Raw genomic sequence first — 15762 nt, 5'->3', positions numbered from 1 at the left:
TAGATCATTCCACCCTTAAAATATTTACACTATTGGTCCTTCAACTTTTTCATATTTACACTTTAACCCCTCAAATTTTGAGTATTTACTCTTGTGCAATAAAACTTTTTCACTTTTACAATTTAGTCCTTTCTTGAATTAATATATCATAATATACTTCCCAATATTGACATAACTCAAAATTTCTCTTTTTGTCACTTTATTTCCTTATTTTACTATATCATGGATAATATTTTACTGTAAAAATTTTTGGAGTATTACACCACAAGAAACTATCCATCAAGCCATGTTCGTAATCATAGGCAAATGCAGTAGCCACTTCCCTAAATTAATCTACCATGGCTCCTCCTCCCCATCATCAATGGTGAGTGTCGTAATATTATCATCCGTATTTTAAAACTAAGAATTAATAAAAAAGCAATCGAGGTATAAGAGCAGACAATCAGAGAAAAAAATATGCTATAGGAGCATATTGAAATTTCATTTGTAAATTTTATTAAATTCATGAAACTCAGCATACATACATATATTTATGTAATGTCTACAACTTGTGCTTTTACGATAAGAGTGAATTCAGTGCTTAAAATGTTGATGTAGTCTGAAATCTTGTGCCACATCCTCTACCTGGAATCCACCTTATGGTGTAAAGACACCTGAAGTTGACCTAGCCTGCAATCACAAAACAAACCACATTTTTTTACTGTCTACCTAACTTCGAAGGTCTGCAGATATTTAAGAGTGGGGTTGGACACAAATATTTAAGCTCAAAATAAGTATAAGAATATGGTTTATATTAATCTAAGAACTACATTCATTTGCAAAATGTAATTTTGACTTACCACACATGCATGGATATCATCACATCCTATAACAGCTTCCCATTCAAAGTATCGATAGCTTGGAATGATCCTCCTCCTTCACTCCTCTGTGCGAACCAAAACAAGAATATTTTCAGATTTCAAAGAAAATGAACTGAATTAATAAGAAACAATTAGCAACTTAAAGAGTGAACAAAGGAACCTTGTAATCAACAGCTACAGAGTTAGCCCAACGGTTACCAACAGCTGCATAGCAAGTACGAAGCATGTTAATCAGATCTCCAAAGTTGTCCTCGCATGTCTTCTCTTTACTTGACATTGAATGAAAGTAATTTACCAATACCAACGACTTAGTCTTGTCGTCTAGACCTGACGACTCTGCCCTGTTCGGGCAATTTCCTACTTGCATTTCGTTGTCCCTATCTGCCAATTTCGTATTCAACCACTCTGTGTTATCTCGACTTTTCGCTTTTCCTTAACCATGTCGATGTCTAAAACTTAATTAATAATGGATATACATATATACATATATATACTTATATATATGGTTTACATTGATTTTCGACCATGTAGTTCCACTGGTAAATAATCATTCGCTTGCTTCCTTGGACTGAATTAAGGTGAAGACAAGTAGTATTTGGTTATTAGCCACCATGTCACTGACTAGAGGCCAGTCTTCACCATTTTTGGGCATGTCTTAACCCTCTAGCAACCTGATTTTATTATTTTTTATTATACTAGGATCCAAAGGCCTCCCTAATTCTAGCATTCAATACCAGTGTTACTCAATTTCTAATCCCTATCTATAAAAATATTCAACTGTGATCAATAGTTTATGGCCCAAAAAACTGTGATAAATATTCGAATAATAAATATCTATTATCTACTCTTAACATTCAAGACTAAATCAAATGACAATACAACTCTAATGTGAAAAAATGGAAGAGTTACAACCAAAAGGTATAAATACAACTTCAATACTTATCTGCGTTCGAACTAGTTTCCTCAACTTGAATACAAAAATTGTTTACAATCTTTTTCCATTTTCATTATACTCCACCATCATAAAAAGGTTTCATGATCACATTAACCATCATTGGAAAACAAAAGGAAAACAGAAAATAAGATTTCAAGAAAGGTCAACAAAAGCATGTTAAGCCATAAACGTGCTTTCTTGTACCTCTAGAAAACACTTTTCAACTAATTTACAGTGTGCCACTTAGGCTTAACTTAAATAGTAAGTGTAAGGTTAGATTTGGGTTAGAGGTCCTAAGTTGGAGGCTAAGTACCTTGTTTGCACCCAAAAAAAAAATTCATTATTGTGTGCTTTCACTGGTATTAATAAAAGAACAACCAATAAGAGAAAGGTTAAGGTTTAACTTACTGTAGGCATAACAGTGAAAACACCAGTAATGGCAGCAGCCTTGAGCAGTATGGTTGAGGTTTGCCTTTGCCCAAGAAACCTTACGAACTGCAATCATATACTAGAATCTATAAGAAACAATACAATAATAAACCATACAACAGATCATGTACTGAGAACATATGCCAAGCCTGAGTGAAATAAGCTCAGCAAGAGGGCAACATATGCACAATTTATTAACTGTGGATGAATGCATTTTGTTTGTTGGTAAAATTGCACACCATGTGACATCTTCGTATTAAAATCGTTTTTCCCACCACATGTTCATATCTTTGACTGCTTTCTTTATTATAAAAGGGCCTTCAAATGCTTCCACAACCTTTCAAACTCAAAAGAAAATCTCACATTACTTGCACATAACACTCAAGAAGTAGTATCAGTGAGGTGCTTCTTCCCAGTGAGGAGTATGAAAAGTCGATCATGGCAAAGGTGTTCAAAGAAAATTAGAGAACAAAGGGACGGCTTTACATTATATGGAGATGTACTGTGTTACTCCTTTGTTGGTACGACTAACTTCTATTGTAGTTTAATCTTGTACCCACTTCTTAATTACACTGCAAGATTTAGATGCTCCTAGTGCTGTGGGTATTGTGTAGTTTAGAATCTTAGATCATTCAATCACATTTTCAATTAGAAGAAAGGGTCTTTTTTTCCCTAAGATAAAGAAGGAATTGTCTGGTAGGGTGGTTAACATGAGTTAGAAAAGAAAAAGTTTATAACTTGACATGGTGCTTGAATTTTGTAAATAGATTTTTAGTTAATTTTTGTTCCAAAAAGCTTCTCTTTCTTGTATCACTCAAAAGCATAATAGAAAATTAGAATTCTACTGGTTTATCTCTGCAGCCACAAGTGATGGAAGCTAAGATGTATCGTTATCGTTAATTTTGTGACTACAGGTATAATATACAAATTTAATTATTGCTCGACCATTTATTGAAAAGGTAATTAGAGGCAGAAATTGATAGATTCTTGCTTATTCTTCATACAGTAAACCTATCTTAATTGAAAGTTTTTGGTTAATTATTGTTCATCCGATTCTTCTTTCCAACTTTTTGTTCATAAACATGCAATCTGTTAGCATTTATGATGTCTACTAATGCCTAAATTAGTGTTTGTTTCTAATGCTTATTAACATGTAGAATATATACTTTCTCCAAAAAGGAAAAAAAATTATGCTATACTTGTTCCTCATTGCAGCCCAACGGTATCATACTTGCAATTTCTCCTGCCAATTAGGATCTTGCTACTTCTGATGTAATAATTTAAATAACAGACATTGTTCTTTCATGTATTAAATAGCATACATTGTTTTCATTTTAAAAAGTTGATAGTAGAAAGAAATCAACCTGCTAAAACAGAAATAGGAGAAAGAAGAAAGGTGAAACAAAGTAAAATAGGCGTAAGTAATTTAAAACGATAATTTAAGATCAATAATGAAGAGTATGGTACATTCTGCTTGGGATTTCCTCTTTTTTAAGTTAATATGAAGAAAATTCATTCTCAAGGAATCTGTTGGATATATGATGAAAGAAGGACTGAAACTGAAACAAAAACAAAATAAAAATGGAGAAATCAAATTGTGAACAATTGTTTCATTACTAGAACTAGAGGATTTTTGTTTTATGGTCCTGTTTGTCTGTAAAAAATAGTAGAACTTCAGCTTTCAAATTTTTTCGTTCTTACCTTTGAGAGAGGAAGATGAACGCCAGTGCAGATTTTGACAACGAAAGTCGAAGATAGGGAAAAACTTTGATGAACGCCAGTGTCTGGTGTTGAGAATTGGTGTTGGCTGATGGCAAGCAGAAGATCAAGTGTCAAGGATAGGGGAAGCGGAAGAGGAAGGGAAAAGGAAAGGGAAGATCGGTTTTGGCTTCTAATTTTCCTAAAAATGTTTTACTGAATTAGAAAGGTTAAGACATTTTCCAGGCTTCTTTTCCCATGTTTTGTAATTGATTTTACCTTAGGAAAATATTTTCAGCCAAACAAACACTGGAAAAGACGAAAAACCTTTTTCGAAAAATGTTTTACTTCTAAAAAAACGGACCCTTAACTTAGTTTAATAAAACAAAATATAAATATTTTATACTTAATGACATATGCGAGACCAAGCATTTATCTCATCAATTTGCATTTTTTTATTTCATATGTAACACTCTCAACTTGTATCCCTCGTCGGAGTCGGGTTACGGAGCATTACCGATGTTTACAGATCAAACAGACAAAAAATGCAAACATTTCATACGTATAGCATTTATGTCAAAAACCAATCAAATCATACATATTGTCCCTTATATGAGCCATCGAGGCTCAAAATACTCATTAGAAACAAATTATGACTAAATCAAAAACTCAAAACTTTTTTTTAGAAACATTTAATATTTTTAGCACTGTAGGGGTCACACGGTTGTGTGGTCAGGCCATGTGACTCACATGGTCAGGAGACACGCCCGTGTCTCAGGCCGTGTGGGTATTTAAAATAAGGACATACGGCCGTGTCTCAGCCAGTGTCCATACCCGTATGAGCAAAAATAAGCTATTTTCTAAGCGACATTTCTCACCCAATTGGTCATCAACCTAACTCAACATTTTGTATATAAACAAGTCATATTATAGCATCTAAAATCAATCCCTAAACAAGTAGTAAATTCACATAAAATCAATATGCCCTTAGGCACCTTAAATGACCAATACAATTATGTTTAAACCATATAATCCATGAAACCAAGTAATCAACTAACTTTTATATTGAATCGTATTACTACACAACATGTAAATCATTTACTAAAACTTACTATTTGGTACCAGTTGTACCACTTATTCAATAACATAAAATACATATACACTTATTATAACATAGTACCAATTCACATTAAGCTATAAAACATACCTCATATGCATTTTCAATTACTATTTTGTCTTTCATCATTCCACACATCAACATTATAAGGCAAATCATGCACATACTAAAATACCAAAACAAAAGCCAAATATATGACTAATCTTAACAAAACACATATAGACCAACATTTAATCAAAATAACTTATACATGTCATTATAACCAAAATAAAAAACATTCAAAAGTATCAATAGAACCGACGAATAGTGTGATATAACTTTGACAAGCTTCCAACCCAATTGTGCTTCCGATAATCTGTGAAATAAAGGATAAACAACTACGTAAGCAATGAATGCTTAGTAAGCTCGTACAAAATTTAAACATAATATTACAATTCAATAATAAACTTTATATATTAAATATAAAGTTATATCAATGGCTTAAGATTTATCAACTACATAACCACCAACTCATAAATGAGTAAGTCTATCAACATCATATCTATATTCATTTCTAACTTAATAGGATTTTATAAACATTATACACCATCATTAACCTTTTCATAAAACTATGAAAAGCTTTCTTTACTTATTTTCCATTCTATTTATTAAACATAAACTTAAATAACAATATCAATTAACTAATTAATATATTTATTCATAATATAGGTAAGTTCAACCATAACATAAGTAATTTCTCAAATATAAGTACATTAATCAACTCCTCAATCCCTTTTTCATCATATCACTTTTCAATTATGAACTTACCGTTTCATTTGTATAGTACTAGACATAAGCATATACATCAATCATAATCTCAAGCTTGACATAAGCCTAATCACCATCATCAATACACAAGTTAGTACATTTATGTATATAACTCATTTTCATGTTTCAAATCATTATCCCATTTTCAATTCTCATACAATATCATCCAATATCAATCATAGTACCGTTTTATTTAATTACCCCTATTAACATGGCTCAGACTTGGACGGATACACGGATCCAACCAAACACACCAGTTTGGCACCTAGTGCCTCATCGGATAATTCGAAGTAGTAAATTGACACCTAGTGTCTCATCGATTAAACCAAAGTAAGTTGGCACCCAATGCCTTTCGAATAAATCTGAAGTAATAAATTGACACCCAGTGTCTCATCGACTCGAAGTCGAAGAAATCACTAAACTCTTCTAATTCTATGGTATGCCATCTATATCCGACTCAGCCCAATACAGTTAATAGGATTTCAATTCACTTTTCAAATACAACCAATATTCATTTCAATTCAAGTAATCAATATATTCAATATATATATCAATTTCAATCCATTCAACCAACTTAAAATCAATTCAATGACAAAGTGTCAAATACTCAAATTGCACATGCTAACATCTTTTATTTGATTAACAATGTCTCAATTCACACGTTTCTATATAAATAGTTATTCACATATCAAACTACAATTGTTTATTCATTGGCATTAGCCATTCAATACTCAATTCATGAGTACATAACTCAAGTATCTCATTTAGTCACAACATATCTCATTTTAATTTATGTTCGAGTCAATATTCAATAATTAACAAATCGTTCAAATTTATTAAAAAATTTACCTTTCAATGACTTATAGATAAGAGTACATCATCAACAGAAGCTCATAGAGCTAGTCCACCAAAACACACTAACAAAAGCTTATAAGAGCTGAACAGAAGCTCGTAAGAGCTGATCTACCCAAATCACTCCAAATAGAAAGTAAAACATAGAGTTTGCAACAAATGCTGAACCCCGATTTACTTGGGTAATATGTCGATGTCTCCCTTCAATACCACCATACACCAATTTACGAATGTACTCAAATCCCGCGTTCAATCCAAACTGAGTATTAAATTCGATAGTATATTTCTAATAATAATTCAATTCCAACAATAGAACATAAATATATATAATACTCATCACCAATTAACATTCACTTTAATCAAAATTATACAGAATACAGTTCATATGAATTTATCTGGCTAAATTGCAGAAATACCAAGATTTAGGGGCATTTTATAAATTTTTTATTTTCCTCGATTTTCTACCCGATCTTAATCTAAATTAATAATTTCATTCAATTTATTAATTTAAATAATAAAACAATTCATTTCATGCAATTTGGTCATTTTTGATATTTTTATAAGATTACCCCTAAAATTTTACTTTTATTCAATTTAGTCCCTAAGCCCAAATCATGCAAATTAACCATTTTTAATGCAAACTCATGCTAGCTGAATATTCATGGCATTCAATACAACCCATTTTTGCAATAATTTCACAACAAACCCTTATATTTTTTATTTAACAAATAAATCCTTAATCGAAAAATTTATCAAAATCACTTAATAAAATATTTTTAAATAGCAACTAATATCTCAAATTCATCATTTAGAATAGAAAAATCATATAGATTTATCAATGGAAACATCCAAAATCTTTAACAACATCAAAAATTAAAATAAAATTTAGTTTAATCTAATTGTAACAATCTCAAAAACATAAAAACTATTGAAAACATGTTTAAATTGAACTTACTTGTAAAGGAATAAAGCCAAAAATAGAAACCTTCCCATGGCTATGGCGTTCGCTGGAATGTTGGAGAAGAAATGAAATAAAAATGTTTTACTTTCACTTTAATTTATGTTAATGTCCGTTTAATTACAAAATTGTCATTTGTTTTATATTATTTTATCATTTCCATTCAAGTTGCTGTCCAACTATATTAGTTTAGGCATATTTACCACCTAAGTCCTTCTTTATTTATTAATCATGTCATTTAAGTACTCAATTATTATAATTAGCAAGTTTTACACTATTGTCAATTTAGTCCTTTTTAATTAATAAATTATTGAAACGTTAAAATTTTTCAACGAAACTTTAATACCACCTTATTGACACTCCGTAAATATTTATAAAAATATTTACGGCTCAATTTATAGAAACGAGGTCTCGATACCTCATTTTCTAAAACCACTTGACCTTGGATTTTACTCCTCAAACCTAATAAATCATTATAAAACATAAACTACTAATTCCAAAAATCTTTTTAAAATCATATCTGACTCGTAAATATTAATTAGTAAAATTTACAAGCTTACTCGTCAGATTTGGTGGCCTTGAACCACTATTTCCGACACTATTAAAAATCAGGTTTTTACATCATATTATTTTAAATTTATTATTTTTTAATTAATATTTTTAATACATTGGCTTATTATTATTAAATGTTTATGTAACCTCCCAACCTGGTCTAAACATCAAGCACGAATCCAGAAGATTACATTGGTCATCTCTAAGCTGGTGGAGTTTACAAAATAGTCGTGTTAAAACATTTGTTTAACTTTTTGGAAAACTTAGTCTATTTTCGAAAAAAAAAACTTAGCATTTTACCACCCTTCTTATGGAATAATATAATTAATTCACAACCGATTGACTTATAAATTATCTACTCGTTAAAAATAACTCATTTTTCAACAATTCAGCAGAAAAATGATGCTAACGTATTTTTAATGAAAATCAAGTTTCATGCATTGTAAAATAATATAAAACTCAAGCATTAATAGCATTAAATATACCATGTATGCCCTAAATAAACCCGAAACTAAGTCCCGTGCCACAATTTAAATAAAACATTATAGTTCTTAAATAATAGGAACTATAAATAATAAAGAGTAAAAATAAATATATTAATAAAACTTCAATTCGAGCCGAGCCTTAAGATTGTTGTGTCTGTGTCCTAACCTGGTGGGCTATTTTGTAGAAGTGAAAATAAAAGGGGAGTGAGCCATAAAGCTTAGTGTAGATTCGTTCAGAAGAAAATTGAAACAAAAATCATAAGCAAAGTACGTGGGTTAGCAATTTTATTAATAACCACAATCATAAAACACTCTAGATTAATTGTTTATCATAATATCACTTCACTACACTATTTCTGAAAACACAATTTTATATGCACATTTTGATGAATGACAATGCAATTTCAAATTTAGAAAAGTCCTACCCAACTTCGCTACACTCCTCACTTACGGGTTCCCCAGAACTCATCTACCATTTCACTTTGGTTTGTGGATGAACCACCGCTGATTTGCAGATGAATTGCCACTTATTATGGATACACAACATAATTGCAGATAAAAGTTTCTAGTCAGTTGGTAAAAATTGTGGGTAAACCTACAATATTTTTAAATAAAAATATTTGCAGCTAAGCTGCCACTTGGTTCATGATCGAAGCACATATTTGTAGTTACTGTCACTAGTTGTTAGTGCATAACATGTTTGTAGATTAAATGAATTGTCACTAGGTTTATGGACCAGTCACCACTTGTTTGCAGATTATTAAAACTGTCATTTTTTCTCTATACAAATCATCTCGCCCCATGCAATGCAATATGACATACTTTAGAATATAATAATGCAAAAATCCTAGGCATGCTTAACATTTATTTCATTCAATCACTAGTAATAGACATGTTCATCATGTATTTAGTGGGATGATAATAGTGTTAACACTCACAATTTATCTATAACACTTACCAGTAGGCATGATTAATATCACATCTTTATTCATAGCACCATGGTGATTCAGTTATTCAATACCAATAAATACATAATAACAGTGGCAATTCAGGCATATAAATTGTGAATTTTCATATAAATACTAATGCAAAGATCAATTAAATGTATAAAAACTTATAGGATGAATTCAGGGATCAAGTAGGGACTAAATTGAGGAAGGGTAAGATATGAATTCTAGTTAGGAAAGAAGTGGCTAAATTTTTGGGGGCTTCACTTGCATTTTTTTCCAATATTTTTACCGAAAATTTGAAATTAAAATGAAAAAAGAAGAAGAAAAGGCTTCAACTTTGGTTCTCAAGGGGAACTAACACCTTAACTGCTGAGCTATTACCCACTTCCTGATAGTTTCTTCAGTGAAATTATGAAATAAAAAAGGAATGAGGGATTTGAACCTAAGATCACAAGAGAGAGAGAGAGAGATTAACACTTAACTATTGAGTTGCTGTCCATTTCTTGTTAAGTTTTATCCCTAATAGTATATATATTAGTTTGGCTTTTATCCTAGGTTGCTGAAAATAAAAAGAAAAAAATGGGAGAAAAGTGATTCAAACCTTGAATTTTAAAGAGGAGGCACTAATGTCTAACCACTAAATCTATATTTTATTTCTTATTTATTTTAGTCACTTAATTGTATATATTTATTTCGGGCTCAACTTACATATTCTTTATTAGCTTACACATTTCTTCATTTTTTTATTAACTTATTTAACTTTATAGTTCTTAGCACATTCCATTTTAGTTTATATATAATAATTAATACTCATAGTTAAGTCTCATTACTAATATTTTAATACATTTCACCCTTTTCCAATTAGGTCCCGACTCTATTAAAACACACTATTTTCAAATTAAACCTCGTAATCAAGTTTCGTATTAGATTAATTAATATAATAATACATAATTATATTATTTTAATACTTTAATTAATTATTTATGACCCTAATTTCGATATTCATTTCAAACCCTTAGTTTATCTACAACGCACAATGATAACCTTATAAATCAGGACATGATCACTCTCAGTTTTCACAAACCTGATTATTCTAACTCGATTTTTGGGATGTGACAGGTTAGATAATTATAATTTCATTCATAAGTCCCGGATTCAATTCCTCTTATAAACATTTTATTTTTTATTATTAATTAAAAATAAAAAAAACTTAAAACAACATGAAATAAAAATATATATTAAAATATTTATAATAGGAATCAAACTTGAGATTCAATCATAAAATCACAATTATTTAATCATCTAATCAAAAGAGTTAATGCATTAAAAATATTAATTAAAATTTAAACAAAGCTTGTAACAACATGAAATAAAAAATACAAATGTGAGTAAGAGAGGAATTGAACTTAGGTCTCAAAGACAAAATACAAACATTTAACCATCTAACCAAAAAAACTAAATTATTAATTTGCCAACTAAAAATGTATTTAAAATATCGTTGGTGCTTCCTGACACAATGACAATAATTAGAGGAAAGTGGGGTAGTGTCGCTGGTTGGTCAGGCGACATCAACCGATTACTATTGCAAATACCTATTTCAGTAATTAATTTTTTTTACCTTATTTCAATAATTAATTAATTATTTTATATTATTTGGGGAAAAATCATTGCTATAATTATTTCTTTATCAAAATCATCAATTAAAAATGTTATTAATATTTAAGTAAATGTCAGCTTGGCTAAGATTGGGATGAGAACCAGGCAGTTAGGATGGAATACAGGTTGAGGAGCCTATAGTAAGTTGAATGGTACTGAATGAATTTTATTCTCATTAATGAAATTATGTATTTTCTCGAAAACATATATGTTATTTAGCGTTTTTCAACTTTAAAATTTTAATCTCATACTTTTTATTAAAAAAATTTCCATTTTTGTTTAATTATTAGTGTGTGAAATTATCCAAATCCTCCAATAAGGGATTCTATTCAGATTTACTTTCCTAGGTAACATATTCAAATTTATTATCCATTATATCTTTAAAATTATTATTATTATTATTATTTGCTTGAATTTACTAAATGAGGATTTTTTTTTATAAATTTCATTAATTTAAATATAATAGAGTTACAAATACAATACATGCACAAATATATGTTTCAATAAATTACAATAAAATACAAAATGGTCAAAAAATCCAATAAAGCCAGACTAAAAAAAAAAAAAGATAGATAAAGGCATCATGATTTTAGATTCCTTTGTTAGCTTCCAATGTAGTCGATTTCAGGATTTTGGAGACTGTTATGCAGTATTGCTTGAAAATTGAAATAACCTCGAGCAAAACATGCAACTCCATATACTAAACTTTAATAGAATTTTGAGAAATGCAACTATATTACATTTTCTGAGACATTAGTAGCTTTATAAATAGCATAGTAATTGTTGAATATACTTCAGTTTAGAAATTTTGTTCTTGGATAATCCCTTGGAAAAGATCAAAGGAAAAGTTTATAAGTAAATTTTTTGAACATTTATATAACATTTACCACAATCAATAAAACTTAAACAACAAGAATTAACCTATGTTATCTTCTTGAAGGCTAACTTTACCTAACGGTTCATAAGACAAAGTTGATTAGACGCTTTGGATGTTTTTGGACTAGGTGCATTTGATTAGGCCTTTGCTTGGTATGCCTAGGCACACTTTTTGTTAAGGTGTTAGACATTAAAAGAAGCACTTTGGTTGAAGCTCTCATTAATCTAATTTATTTTGAACTTTTTTTTTCATTAGATGTACATACATTTTTTTTTCACTAGATGTACATTTACTGGTGAGAAAGGGATGTTAATTAAATTTACTGGTGAGAAAGGGATAACATATTAACATCTTTCTGCTTCTCATTATGAATTCACAGCAATACAAATAGGATCATAAGGAAATCATGCATGTTGACCAACAAGAGAAAAAGAAAATTGTGCATGTTTTATGGATGATAATCGTATATCTTAAGCATATTTTATATGTACACACACAGAGAGACACATGAAAACACATGCACTTGCGCCTTACTTTGCTTAGGCAAGCACATATTTTTCATCTTAGGCAATGTAAGGATTCTAGTGTCTAGAGTGAACCTTGTGCCTTTGAGAACACTGGCTGGGTCAGTGTGTGTGGTCAAGGGCACTAGGCGCAAAGTCCTTTATATAGCTCGACTCGAAGGTTCGCTTGAAATGTAGGAGAGTTTATATAAAAATATAAGCTTGAAAAATGAGTTTGGACAAAAAAAAAGGCGTGTTTAAAAAAGGACCGGACCTCAGGTAAGATTTTTTTGGTCCGGGCTTCGCCCGAATTCACTAAAGGACAAAAAAATCTATTTTTTAAATATTATTTTCTTATTATTTTCTCACTGTTTTGCTACCATTTTACTATTATGTTGCTACTATTTTGTTGTTATTGTTTGGATATTGTATAAAATAGAGGTGCTAATGGGCCGGGTCGGGTTTGGGTCGGACTCAACTAAAAATTTAGGCCCATTTACTAGGCCTAGGATCGGCCCAAAAAATGGGCCTAAAATTTTGCCCAAGCCCTACGAGGATAAAAATGCTAAAACTAGGCTCGATCCGGCCTGCCTGTATTAATTTTTATATTATTTTTAAATATATATAATACATCAAAAATACTAAAACCATCAAAATAAATATTTCCCAACAAATTGAAAATAAATTTTAAACAATATGTAGATTTAAATAACACTAAGAGAAATGCAACTTAACAAGTAAATGCCTCTAAAATAATAACAAAATTAACAAATGCCTATAAAATAATAACAAAATTAACAATAAAATAAGTTTTATATAATATCCAAACAATAACAATAAAATAGTAGCAACATAATAGTAAAATTGTAGCAAAATAGGGAGAAAACAACAAGAAAATAACATTAAAAAAAAAGAGTAGTTTTTTTTTTGACCTTTAGTAAATTCGAGCCGGGCTTGGGCCAAAAATGCCTTACCCGTGGCCCGACCCTTTTTTTAAACGGGCCTTTTTTTTGTTCGAACCCATTTTTCAAGCCTATATTTTTGCCCAAACCCTCCTACATTTCGAGCAGGCCTTTATTGCCAGACCCATGATCAGGTCTAGTATAAAACTTATTTTATTGTTAATTTTGTTATTATTTTAAAGATATTTGTTAATTTTGTTATTATTTTATAGGTATTTGCTTGTTAAGTTACATCTATGTTAGTGTTTTTTAAGTATACATATTTTTTAAAATTTATTTTCAATTTATTGAGAAATATTTATATTGATGTTTTTAATATTTTTGATGTATTATATATATTTTAAAATTATATAAAAAATAATATAAAAATTAATATGGACAGGCCGGATCGGGCTTTATTTTTAACATTTTTATCCTGTTCGAGCTTGAACAAAATTTTAGATCCATTTCTTTGGCCGAACCGGGTCCGAGCCTAACAAACTGGCCTAAAATTTTAGTTAAACCCGGCTTGGCCCCATGCACACTTCGGGGAAAAAAAGAAAAGAAAAAAAAACCTCAAACGCTTCACCGTTACACTACGATAATGTTAAAATATATTCATCAATCTTTGCTCCAAATGCATATTACAAAACTTGTTGAAAAAAATTACAATAGAAGAAAATAAAGAATAGAGGAGAAAAAGAATTAAAGTAAAAAAGAAATAATAGAATAGATAAAGAATTAAAGGCTTCCTGACGTTTTAATACATGTGCTCTAATTTTTCCTTTTATTTTCTTTCAAGTTGTGGACATAAATGTAAGTTCCAACAAGAGGAACAAGGAGGAGAGTAGCACTTAATCATTTCTTGGAAACCTTGTGAAAGATCTTGCTCGACAGATCCTTCCACAAACCACTCATAATCTTCTGTTGGGATGGCGACAAAGCGTATACCACTGCCCTCATCTTCACCTGTTGTTTCCCTATTTTCCTTGGGATTTTTTTATCAAAACTAATCTAGATGTCTGCATTATTCGATCCCATTTAAGTATGATAAGTTACTAATAAACTCTGGCCTCCCTTTCAAACCAGTTTGAAACAACTCATTCTTATTTTCATCAATCCAGCAATTGTCTTTACTTCACACTTCTTTTCCTCCACTAATTCCTTTGTTTTCCCAGCAAGAATTCTTGTTAACTCTTCTCCGACATCTCTTTTTCAATCTCTCCATCATTTTCAGCTATATATTCTTCTCTAAATTTTCAATTATATTAGTTTTTTTTCCACCTTTTCTCGTAACCCACTTATTGTTGTTTGACTGATACGTATTGTTTTGGTTAAGATTGTGAGATAAATGAAGAGGGAACTATCTTGATGGCAATGAAAGACAAGAATGTGCACTTCTTTAATTTATCTGTAGTAGATGTGTTAACTGAAATTATCCTTCTCATTTCTTGCCATTTTTCAGTGAACCCAATTTTTTGGCTATATATGATTAAGGTGTTAATTCCATTTGTTTATTATCATCGAATTTGACTTTACTAACATGTATGAAAAACGTAGTTTTTATGATCGGAGCTCGAATAAAAAGAAAGTTTTAAATATTCCTCTACGTAACTAATGTATTTGTCTATAATTTAGATGTTAGATGCTTGACTGAAATTTTTAATTTGATACTTTATATGCTATTTTTTATCGATATATAAATTGACTTCTTCCATTAGAAAAAATAATTTTGCACCGGTCAAAGACTCCAATTGACTTGGAAGATTATTGCACTATGTATTTTATCTCGAGTTTTTGGGTATGTATTTTGGATTTGATTTTTAATTGATATTTCCTATAAATTAATTATTTATTTTATGTTTGATTTGTGAAATTTAGAAGAGTTTTAATTAAGAATTTCTAAGTAGTTGATAGATAGTAGCTTGTGCATGAATAAACCAGAAATGTTCATAAAGTTGAAAGCACAACCAACCAAGTGCCTCTATTAGAATCTTGAACTAGAAATTAGGAAATGAATATGCATGGATAAACCATCAAGGCCAAAACCCCGAATAACAAGTGATAAATAATAGTTTGGAGAGAATATTTTAAGTAATCTAGCTTCACTAGTTACTAGAGAAATACTTACTTGACAAAAGTA

General features: G+C 30.1%; 1 long non-coding RNA gene and 1 pseudogene across 1 annotated transcript; both read right to left on the bottom strand.

The window, feature by feature from the left end:
* Window positions 1–447: 447 nt before the first annotated feature.
* On the bottom strand, window positions 448–4158 carry LOC107952592 (uncharacterized). The gene is made up of 5 exons (XR_001698855.2): window positions 3925–4158; window positions 2203–2289; window positions 1021–1241; window positions 840–925; window positions 448–669 (listed from the first exon to the last, which is right to left on the bottom strand). It is a non-coding gene; the product is annotated as an uncharacterized lncRNA (long non-coding RNA).
* Window positions 4159–14379: 10221 nt separating this feature from the next.
* LOC107952313 (cytochrome b-c1 complex subunit 8-like) lies at window positions 14380–14847 on the bottom strand (annotated as a pseudogene).
* Between the last annotated feature and the right edge of the window lie 915 nt (window positions 14848–15762).

The sequence above is a fragment of the Gossypium hirsutum genome, chromosome A11 (genome assembly GCF_007990345.1).
Source record: "Gossypium hirsutum isolate 1008001.06 chromosome A11, Gossypium_hirsutum_v2.1, whole genome shotgun sequence".
Lineage (NCBI taxonomy): Eukaryota > Viridiplantae > Streptophyta > Magnoliopsida > Malvales > Malvaceae > Gossypium > Gossypium hirsutum.
This window is presented reverse-complemented; position numbering and strand designations above follow the sequence as displayed.